The sequence below is a fragment of the Sinocyclocheilus grahami genome, unplaced genomic scaffold (genome assembly GCF_001515645.1).
Source record: "Sinocyclocheilus grahami isolate Dianchi unplaced genomic scaffold, SAMN03320097.WGS_v1.1 scaffold654.1, whole genome shotgun sequence".
Lineage (NCBI taxonomy): Eukaryota > Metazoa > Chordata > Actinopteri > Cypriniformes > Cyprinidae > Sinocyclocheilus > Sinocyclocheilus grahami.
Window position 1 is genome coordinate 83,385 of NW_015505833.1, and position 10,555 is coordinate 93,939.

General features: G+C 37.1%; 1 pseudogene; it reads left to right on the plus strand.

The window, feature by feature from the left end:
• Positions 1-10,555, plus strand: part of LOC107558619 (plectin-like) — a 78,100-nt pseudogene that overhangs the window by 35,091 nt on the left and 32,454 nt on the right.

The window sequence follows — 10,555 nt, forward strand, 5'->3', positions numbered from 1 at the left end:
GCAGCTTGTTGGCACAAAGTGATTTTATTGCATTGGAAAGAGCAGCATGTAGATTCTTAAAAATATCTTCTTTTGTGTTCCACGTGGGTTTGGAACGATATGAGCATAAATTAAATGAATGATGTAGTTTTTTGTAAGTGGGAAACAACTGTCCACATATGCTACACAGATCATGAAAGCAGTTTTTCTGTAATGAGGGTGTGTTCTGTATGCAGACGCGAGGACAAAAGAGAGCAGGAAGATATTGAATGAGAAAATAGTCTTAGATGAAATGTACAATGAAGGCTGAAAGACAAATACCGTGAGGTGTGGTGCCTGTCGGAGTGGAGACAGGCCTCCCCGCAGGGCAGCTTTCCCGAAACGTTAACATGTACCTGCAAAGCCTGGGAACGTCCAACTGACCCTGACATTGGATTTGATGCTTTTGTCAGCCAGGAACACCCATAGGATTTGTCAGATCTGCCTCTTTTCAGAAACGAGGAAGAGGCTTTTACAGGCACCACCTGCATGACAGAAAACAACACTGCAAGAACAGTTTGCTTTCTTTTTTGGAGCTCTCTGGAAACAAATGGATTTCAGAAACTGAAGAGTAACTAATACCATGCAGAGGATATATTAATATTTGTAAATTCAAGAGCTATATAATTGGAATTGCACATTTTGGGCCACTATGATGCTCAACATGAAGAGGCGTCTGTCCTTTAAGAAGCATCGCACCAGCTCCAGCAGCACCGTGGCTTCTGCCAGTGATGTGGAGGACCGTGTGGTCATGCTGTGCGAGGATATTCCCTCCGAGGACTCCGGCCAGGGCTCCCAGAGTCCAGGCGCTCGCTCCAGCTGAGACTCTCAAATGGGATGCGGGCCGGACTGGAGCTCAGAGAGCCATTTACCAGAGAGAGACCTGAGGCAGATCCATGGAGGCTTCAGGACGGACGATCTGAGCATGGTGGCAGACATTCAGTACCACGCTGGAGAATTTTATGCCATGCCTTCCAGCATACATTTCACAGAGATGCCTGGGTGCTTGCTTCATTTATCACACTTTTTGTATGGTGCAGAATCTAAAGGTTTTGATGTTTGAATCATTAAGTGTTAGTGTGTAGAGTTTGTTCGCTCTCTGTTGTTTTGAGCCACTCCCAGCTCTGGGTATTCATGTGAGTTATGGCTCCATCCCTCCGGAGACAGATGTTTTTTTTGGATTTATGGAGCAGGTGGCCACTTTACCTGCATCTCTGAACTCATTATGTCCCTCTACTATTAAGCAACTAGTATACTTATTTTATTCTGCAATATTCAAATCCACTAACTCCAAAGATTTCAAATTTTGTCATTGGGATTTCATTATATACTGTATTTTTTGGTAACATTATACAGGTTTCATTTGTTAACATGAACTAACAACGAAAAATTCTTCTAAAGCATTTATTAATCTTTGTTAATTTCAACATTTAAACATGCATTATTAAAATAAAAAGTTGTATCTACCTGAGCCATCATGAACTAATAATGGAGCACAGTTAACAAAGATGAATTAATACTGTAACAAATGTATCGCTCATTATTAGTTAATGTTAGTCAATGTACTTACCTAATGAGACCTTATTGTAAAAGTAAAATTTCTTTATACATTAGATTGCATTTGCAATTCATTTTTTGTTGAGTGTTCCAGTGATTTAAACGTTTGATGCTGCATTTCTTACACACTTACTTTGGTTACTCTTGATTTCACCAGGCCCAGGTTTATCGACATGGGGAAGGTGTACCGCCAGTCCAACCTGGAGAACCTGGAACAGGCTTTTTCAGTGGCAGAGCACGAACTTGGGGTCACACGACTGCTTGACCCAGAGGGTAATGTTAAAGCTATACTATAAATACTTAATACTATACTATAAATACTTAACAATTAGTAATGTTAAAGCTATACTATACTATAAATACTATAAGCTGATTTTGAAGAAAGTTATTAGATATTAACATCCAGTGTTGAAGCTAAATCCTGATTGAATGTATTAGTTCAGTCCCACAACACCGTAGGTTGATCTTTCATTGAGTTTAGGATCCCATGACCTTTGACATTTGAAAAGCGTCAAAAGTATGTGCCTTTACATGAGCGCTACAGTGTTTATTATTAATGATTTATTCGTGCACATCATTACTTGTAATCTTTAATTAAAAACATTAACTTTGATGATTTGTTCACCGGAGCAAGATCAATAAGCAAACGAAAACAATCTAACTAAACCAATCAGTTCCTGATGGACGAAATATGTTGTTGTTGTTTTTTTTTTAAAATATTTTACCCGTTCAAGATGCTATTTCACTTGGATATGCATCATAATGGAGAAGAAAAGATGATCACAGTTTCATGCCGATGAAAATCAAAATAGTTTTATTGAAATCTGACCAAATGCAGTCTGCCTAAACAAATGACACACAAAGAATCATATGTTTTCATTTAAACACAGTGAACAAAAACGAATGCTTATTAAACTGCAATTCTTTCCGTTGCAGATGTGGATGTGCCTCATCCTGATGAGAAGTCCATCATCACCTATGTGTCCTCCCTTTACGACGCTATGCCACGTGTCCCAGACGTCCAGGACGGCATCAGAGCCAATGTGAGTATTTCCCTCATCATTTCAATATGACGTAATTTCCACTTAACGACCCAGTTCCAGACTTAGGCAGTCAGCACATAGTCCAGTTAATATGCCGTCGAACCAAATCTAATAAAACTATATGAATGAGGTTTCTTAAGGTTTCCTGCCTGTGAAAATTCCCACACTACTGCTGAATAGCATCAGTGTCCAGTCTCTCTGACAATGACAAGATGATCGCCATTTACTCGTTCCAGACCTCGTGATTTTATTTCATTCGTGCAACACAAAAGGAGAAGTTTAGCAGAATGTGCGTGCTGCTCCTTTTTAGTACAATCACAGTGAATGGGGACTAAAGGTGCGGTTACATTTACTGCTGCTCAGAGAAATTTCACGGGCAAAATCCAGTCATTTTAATAGGAATCCACACAATCTGGAGTTCTGTGTGAAGACGAAAAGTTCCCCACACAGGTTTTGCTCGCGTTCAAGTTGGTTATACAAATTCAATGCCTTCAACAACAGAAAGATGCTTGGTTTGAAAGTGACTTTTGTGCGTTCTGTGCTCTCTATTAACAGTAGACAATGGATTGTTTTTGCATGCAACATTTTGCTGACATGACCACACTTTTCACACAAATTATCTATAACAATATTCCAAGATGTGTAAAACTATACAGTCTTTTAAAAAAAAGGGGGTTCCAAATAAGGGATTTTTGCAGTGATGAAGAACCATTTTTGGTTCCCTAAAGAATCTTTCAGTGAACAATTCCTAAAAGAGCCATCTCTGTTCTTAGTGTGAAGAATATTTTAATAATCTAAAGAACCTTTTTCTGCTATAAAGATCCTTTTGTGCAATGAAAAGGTTGCATGCATTCAAATATGGTGAATCAAGACCCTTTTTGACCCTCATCGGGTTTACAAAATGACAGAACGCTCCTCTTTCACCTTGTTTACACCTTAAAGAAGGATACAAGGTTAAGAATATAAACTTGAAGAGGTAATAGATGTTGTGTGATCTGTATCTCTGCCATCTGCTCTTATATAACACCATCCAGCTGCTGTCAGATGCAGTTTATTTCATTCCTCCTTCACACCATCGGCATCTGTTATGAGAACAGAATTAGATCTGTGTGAGTTGTGTCACAGACTATCAATAAACCTGTATCAGCTATTTCTGTACTTTGATTCGTCCCTCCCTTCATATGCTGTTATCAGACAAGGCTACGATTGTTGACACCTAATTGAGTGAATGTGGTAAGCAGTGACTTCACACAGGGGCAAAAGAGCTTCCCTGTTCCTCTCTGAATAGTTTTTGTGTGGTTTTGTTCCCGGCTGCAGGAGCTTACATTTACTGCTGCTCAGAGAAATTTCACGGGCAAAATCCAGTCATTTTAATAGGAATCCACACAATCTGGAGTTCTGTGTGAAGACGAAAAGTTCCCCACACAGGTTTTGCTCGCGTTCAAGTTGGTTATACAAATTCAATGCCTTCAACAACAGAAAGATGCTTGGTTTGAAAGTGACTTTTGTGCGTTCTGTGCTCTCTATTAACAGTAGACAATGGATTGTTTTTGCATGCAACATTTTGCTGACATGACCACACTTTTCACACAAATTATCTATAACAATATTCCAAGATGTGTAAAACTATACAGTCTTTTAAAAAAAAGGGGGTTCCAAATAAGGGATTTTTGCAGTGATGAAGAACCATTTTTGGTTCCCTAAAGAATCTTTCAGTGAACAATTCCTAAAAGAGCCATCTCTGTTCTTAGTGTGAAGAATATTTTAATAATCTAAAGAACCTTTTTCTGCTATAAAGATCCTTTTGTGCAATGAAAAGGTTGCATGCATTCAAATATGGTGAATCAAGACCCTTTTTGACCCTCATCGGAACGCTCCTCTTTCACCTTGTTTACACCTTAAAGAAGGATACAAGGTTAAGAATATAAACTTGAAGAGGTAATAGATGTTGTGTGATCTGTATCTCTGCCATCTGCTCTTATATAACACCATCCAGCTGCTGTCAGATGCAGTTTATTTCATTCCTCCTTCACACCATCGGCATCTGTTATGAGAACAGAATTAGATCTGTGTGAGTTGTGTCACAGACTATCAATAAACCTGTATCAGCTATTTCTGTACTTTGATTCGTCCCTCCCTTCATATGCTGTTATCAGACAAGGCTACGATTGTTGACACCTAATTGAGTGAATGTGGTAAGCAGTGACTTCACACAGGGGCAAAAGAGCTTCCCTGTTCCTCTCTGAATAGTTTTTGTGTGGTTTTGTTCCCGGCTGCAGGAGCTGGAGCTGCGCTGGCAGGAGTATTACGAGCTGGTCACCATTATTATCCAGTGGATCAGACATCATGTACTCATCTTCGAGGAGAGGAAGTTTCCCAGCAGCTATGAGGAGGTCGAGGTGAGTCTGCTGTTGTGTGGTGTGGGTTGCTACTAGTTACTCTTTTTGTATTCAGTTATTGAATGAATTGCAGTCTTCATTATCTGTTGTGCTGTGCTGTCTGTGAGTTGCACATTGATTTTGTGTTGAATTATCTGGGTCACTGTCCTTTAAAGGACCAGATAAGTTGGTCACCAGCATATGCTGCGATTTGGAGACTGCATAGAAACCAGCACCAAATGAACACTAACTATTATAGCCAGCATATACATTTGAAATGGTCTAAGCTGGAATTTATTTTATTTTATTTTATTTTATTTTATTTTATTTTATTTTATTTTATTTTATTTATTTATTTATTTATTTTTCCATTTTAATACATTTTTAATATATATCGGGGGGGGGGGGGCACTTTACAATAACCTTCCTTAGTTAGCTTTAGTTAATGTATTGCACTAGCAACGAACAATACATCTGTTACAGTATTTATGAATCTTTGTTAATGTTATAAATAAAAATACACATGTAATAAAAATACACGTGTCAATTGATGTTAATGTAATAAAAATACACATGTTCATTGTTAGTCCGGTTCATTAAATAATATTGGTCACTCTTTAGTTTGGGGACCAGTTCTCACTATTAACTAACTATTAATAATGAATTTTGCTTCAGTGAATTTAACAGATTATAACAGATTATATACAAGTGTTACAGTTATAGTACAGTTAATATATAAAGTGTTACAGTTCATTAAATGCCATAATAGTTTTTATTAAGTTTTAGTTTCAGTTATTTTAGCACTTCAGCTAAAATAAAATAGGTTAATATTTAATTATTTTACATTTTATTTCAGTTAAAGTCTATTTTATTTCAAGTAATAACGATGTGTTTTATGGTTATAGTTTTAGTCTTAGTTAATCCCAAATTATTGCACCGTGTCAGATTTCTGTGTTTATTTATTAAATTGCTTGTTTGTTTATATTGTAGCTTCTGTGGCGTCAGTTTCTAAAATTTAAAGAAACAGAGCTTCCCGCCAAAGAGTCAGAGAAGAGCCGCTCCAAACACCTCTACCAGTCCTTTGAGGTTTGTACACAGGATCCGAATATGTTATGCTACAGATTTAAACATGTTGCATGAGGCGTGAAAATTATTTTAGCTTACCTGTTGCTAAAGTGAAGGTGTTTTAAATCTGTCTAACGATCTGTTTCTTCTCTCTTAACGTGTTTTACCATCATTTGCCCACAGAGTGCGGTTCAAGCTGGTCAGGTCAAGGTTCCTCCTGGTTATCATCCTATTGACGTTGAGAAGGAATGGGGGCGTCTACATGTGGCTATTCTGGAGAGGGAGAGACTGCTCCGGATAGAGTTTGAGAGGTGAGGAGCAGTCTTAGTTTTGTCATGGCTTTTATTTTGTGGTCATTGAGAATATGTAATGTGTGTGTAATGAAACGACAGCCAGACTAGAATAGAACCGTCTGCCAGTCATCGCATCAGCCATTCTAACTCACAATGAAGACCATTCTAGACTAATGAGAGCTGCGTGAGAATGATACGATGCTACCTATCTGTACCAGATCTCAGTGTGGTCTACAGTACTTAAAATCTATGAATTTTATTGCATTCGATAGAACATATCAAATATGAAAAAGTGGCATCCACAGACAGAGCTTTTCTTTTTACTCTTCTTCAGCTGGAGTTTTGGTGATTTTTAGTTCATCACATTAACTGTGAGCAAGTGATGGCACTTTATGTCTGTATTTGCATCACTAGATTTATTGTTTAAGCATGTAAAACTGTCTAAGTTAACTATGTTTACATATTAATACCTGTTCAGTATCCAGCAGTACTCTAATGAACGACAGTATGAACTACAGTTTCACATGTGAAGCGTCTAGCCTATCATTTACATATAGAAGTAAAAAGGAGAACTAAATTACAGCCGTTTTGATAAAAGAAACCTTGAATTTTTTGTGAAATACTTCAGTTTTGCAAGGCGAATGGAGCATCAGCAACATTAAACAATTTTGGTTTGGCTTAGTGACATTATTACACCTTTAATGACAACTCCAAACTTTAAAAAACTCTTTAACCTTCCTAGTTATATAGAGACTGATGAATCTGTATTCGTCATATAGTGACTTCCAAATAAATGTGTTTCCGTTCAGTTTCTGTGAAGCAGTGTACTGTAGCAAGTTTACTGTCAGTGAGACCGAAAGAGAATGTTGCGATTCTATTCTGCACTAAATGAAATGAAATAGTTATCGATATCCATCATCTTGAAGGAGAGGGAGTTTCATCCAAAACAGGACACGTCCCCTGTCACAAGACAATGCTGCTTCTTTCTGGATGAGAGTAATATGCAGCACACAGTTTCTTTATGGACCATGGAATGACTGACCAAGCGCCACAGTAGCTTTATCCTTGCTGTGGTTTGGTCTGTCCGAGTCCCATGACAGGATTATAACTAGACAAACATGCTTTTTAATGCATTTTGGGGAGAGTCTTGCATGCTGTTGGACTGTAAAAATGGCCTTTTTGACAGACCCGTATCGTTTAGAGTATTTGCTTCGTTGCGAAAAACAGTGAGTTTCTTGATACATGCTTTTTTGTGGCTTGTTTTGTCAATTACATTTAACCAACTAATGTCCAGGTGATTTTAGGGTAACATTATATTTTAAGGTGTCCTTGTTACACATGCTACATGTACTTTCTATTATAATAACAATTATGCATAATTACATGCAAGTAACCCTAAGCCAAACCCGAATCCTAACCCTAACCATATAGTAAGTACATGTAGTTAATATTAATATTACTCAGTACTTAAATGTATAATTACACTATAATAAGGACACCTTAAAATAAAGTGTAACTGATTTTAGTTATTTGAAGTAATTTCACATCATATTTGTTTCAAAATGAACATAGTTTTTAACATATGTGAGCCTGGAGCACAAAAGCAGTGTTAAGTCGCTGGGGGATATTTGTAGCAATAGCCAACAATACATTGTTTGGGTCAAAATTATCGATTTTTCTTTTATGCCAAAAATCATTAGGATATTAAGTAAAGATCATGTTCCATGAAGATATTTTGTACATTTCCTATCGTAAATATATCAAAACTTAATTTTTGATTAGTAATATGCATTGCTGAGAACTTCATTTGGACAACTTTAAAGGCGATTTTCTCAATATTTTGATTTTTTTTGCACCCTCAGATTCCAGATTTTCAAATAGTGCCAAATATTGTCCTCCTATCCTAACAAACCATACATCAATGGAAAGCTTTTTTATTCAGCTTTCAGATGATGTATAACTCTCATTGACCCTTATGACTGGTTTTGTGGTCCAGGGTCACATATACTTATCAACAAGAAAGTTAAAAAAAATTTTTTTAAAAGTTTTACCACTGCCATTATAAAAATCTTAATTTCAAGAAAGATCTTCACCAAGACAAGTATGAGGACCTGAAAGGAAATGTATTATTATACATTACTCATGTGTCTTAAAAGAATTTGCAAACACAGACATAAATTCACTATGACAATAAAATAAAGCATACAAGCAGAGACAATGTTATCTTACCAACAAAGAATGGCATAAAGGCCTCAGGCTTCTCAAACCAGGCCTGCTCATTCAGGAAGTTGACTGGGTTAAACTCATGAGGAAACTTCCACGATAGAAAATTCCACGAGATGTTGGGAATGATAGGAGTTCTCTGTAATTTCCTGTTACTTTCCATTACTATTTAATTAGGTTTTTAAGAGCATATATTGTTTAAACACTTTACTGATTCTAAATGACATTACATGATTTTTGATGACTTTGACTGGTATTGTGGTTATTATATGTATACAAGTGGTTTGGAGAATGAATGGATGAATGGAAGTCACAGTCCTCTCCTGCATTCATCACATTTACAATAACAATGCACTTTATCTATTGAACACTTTTACATTAAATGGTTTATCCGATATTTACATTGAATGAATTTGAATTTGGTCTTTTTCATGTGTGATTTGGTTAAGTTACAGGTCACATGGCCTCTTAATTAATTTACTGTTTGCCTTTGTCCATTTATTTAGAATTTAACTATTCACCCTGCTGAAAAATCCAGCATAGTTGGTCACCATCATTGGGTATGTTTTGCATGCTGGATCCCAGCATGGGATACTGGTTGCTGGTTTGCTGGATCCCATCATGGGTTGCTGGTTTGCTGGACCCCAGCATGGGATGCTGGTTGCTGGTTTGCTGGATATGCATAATTACATGCAAGTAACCCTAAGCCAAACCCGAATCCTAACCCTAACCATATAGTAAGTACATGTAGTTAATATTAATATTACTCAGTACTTAAATGTATAATTACACTATAATAAGGACACCTTAAAATAAAGTGTAACTGATTTTAGTTATTTGAAGTAATTTCACATCATATTTGTTTCAAAATGAACATAGTTTTTAACATATGTGAGCCTGGAGCACAGAAGCAGTGTTAAGTCGCTGGGGGATATTTGTAGCAATAGCCAACAATACATTGTTTGGGTCAAAATTATCGATTTTTCTTTTATGCCAAAAATCATTAGGATATTAAGTAAAGATCATGTTCCATGAAGATATTTTGTACATTTCCTATCGTAAATATATCAAAACTTAATTTTTGATTAGTAATATGCATTGCTGAGAACTTCATTTGGACAACTTTAAAGATGATTTTCTCAGTATTTTGATTTTTTTTGCACCCTCAGATTCCAGATTTTCAAATAGTGCCAAATATTGTCCTCCTATCCTAACAAACCATACATCAATGGAAAGCTTTTTTATTCAGCTTTCAGATGATGTATAACTCTCATTGACCCTTATGACTGGTTTTGTGGTCCAGGGTCACATATACGTTAACATATACTAACATATATGTTTGTTTTATTGTATTAAAAATCCTGTCCCTTAATTTTATTGAAAAATATTCCAGTCGTTTGTGCAATAGTCTCACGTACATCAGACCTTTGATTAATCGGCACAATGTCTGGCCCTCATTGCAGCTCATTCTGACCACGAACTGCCAGTTTAGGAAAAAAAAGTAATTCAATTGTCTGCGAACTCTGATCCTTTGCAGGTTAGAGCGTTTCCAGCAGATCGTCAGTAAAGTGCAGATGGAATCAGGCATGTGTGAGGAACAGCTCAACCAGACTGAGTCTCTGCTGCAGACGGTGAGATCATACTTACTCAAAACACACTACTAGTCGGTCAAACTGTGAAGCAAACTTTGCATTGTAGTGACTCTTGCTTTGGTTGCAGGACATTCGTCTCCTGAGTGCCGGGAAACCAGCGCAGCACACGGTTGAGGTGGAGAGGGATCTGGACAAAGCCGACGGCATGATCCGGCTCCTCTTCAACGATGTTCAGCTGCTCAAAGATGGGCGCCACCTGCAGGCGGAGCAGATGTATCGCAGGTGAGTCCATATAGTGGAAAACCTTCTTCCAGTAGCCTTCAGTATATTAAAAATTGATATTTCTTTCCCCTTTGGACCTACAAGGAATTCTATTGGATGAAACA